The sequence below is a fragment of the Mus caroli genome, unplaced genomic scaffold, assembly GCF_978045245.1.
Source record: "Mus caroli unplaced genomic scaffold, Mus_caroli_1 scaffold_3, whole genome shotgun sequence".
Lineage (NCBI taxonomy): Eukaryota > Metazoa > Chordata > Mammalia > Rodentia > Muridae > Mus > Mus caroli.
In genome coordinates, this window is record NW_028227258.1 from 92,790,588 (window position 1) to 92,791,831 (window position 1,244).

At 44.0% G+C, this 1,244-nt stretch overlaps 1 pseudogene; it reads left to right on the plus strand.

Annotated features, from left to right (window-relative positions):
• Window positions 1-341: 341 nt before the first annotated feature.
• LOC110291786 (small ribosomal subunit protein uS13 pseudogene) lies at window positions 342-831 on the plus strand (annotated as a pseudogene).
• The last annotated feature ends 413 nt before the right edge of the window (window positions 832-1,244 follow it).

The following is a 1,244-nucleotide window of genomic DNA, read 5'->3' on the forward strand; positions in this document are numbered from 1 at the left end:
GAAGGTAAGCTGGTAGGAGTGGTAGGGGAGAGAGAGCAGGAGAAGGGTAGCCAGACTCCATTATAAACCTGCATGAAATTGTCAGAGAACAAAGTTTATTAGTAAGAAGATGAAAACTCAAATTATAAAAATGAAAATGGAAAAAAAATGGCATATGTCTCAATAGTAAAGAAAGTTCGTTCAAAACCAATTAGTCTCCCGAGGTTTTGCTTTTTAAAACTTTCTTATGTAAATGTAGGTTTATAGTCATATGAAAGATAATTCAGAGATAGGTTTTACTTTAAAAATCTATAATATGCTTCTTCCACAGGAGGCCTACACACCGCCTCTGTGCCGCCGCCATGTCTCTAGTGATCTCTGAGAAGTTCCCACACATTTGCAAGTACTGAACACCAACCTTGATGGGCGCCGGAAATAGCCTTCGCCATCACTGCCATTAAGGGCGTGGGGCGGAGCTATGCTCATGTGGTATTGGGGAAAGCAGATATCGACCTCACCAAGAGGGCTGGAGAACGCACTCGGAGAATGGCGTGTGATCACCATCATGCAGAACCCACGACAATACAAGATTCCAGACTGGTTCCTGAACAGACAGAAGGATGTGAAGGATGGGAAGTACAGCCAGGTTCTGGCCAACGGTCTAGAAAACGGTGAGAACCTGGAGCGGCTGAAGAAAATTCGAGCCCATAGAGGGCTGCGCCACTTTTGGAGCCTTTGTGTCCGCGGTCAGCACACCAAGACCACTGGCCGCAGGGGCCATGCTGTGGGGGTATCCAAGAAGAAATGAGTCTCTGGGCCTTTGCTGTTAATAAATAGTTTATATACCTATGAAAAAAATCTATATTAAAAAAAAGGAAAAATCAGGGCTGGAGAGATGGCTCAGTGGTTAAGAGCACTGATGGCTCTTCCAGAGGTCCTGAGTTCAAATCCCAACAACCACATGGTGAATCACAACCATCTGTAATGAGATCTGATGCCCTCTTCTGGAGTGTCTGAAGACAGCTACAGTGTACTTATGTATAATAAATAAATAAATAAATATATCTTTTTTTTAAAAAGAAAAAAATCAATAATCAATTGAACTCTGTTGGGGACAGAGAGAGGGCTGTAGGGATCCGATTGTGTTTACACAGTATGGTGCTGGCACAGATCTCCAACATGAGTCAGGATGGCTGATGCTAGGCACCTTGCAGGGCTCAGGGTAAGCACATAATGGCTGACACTGGATGTTGGGGAACCCAAAA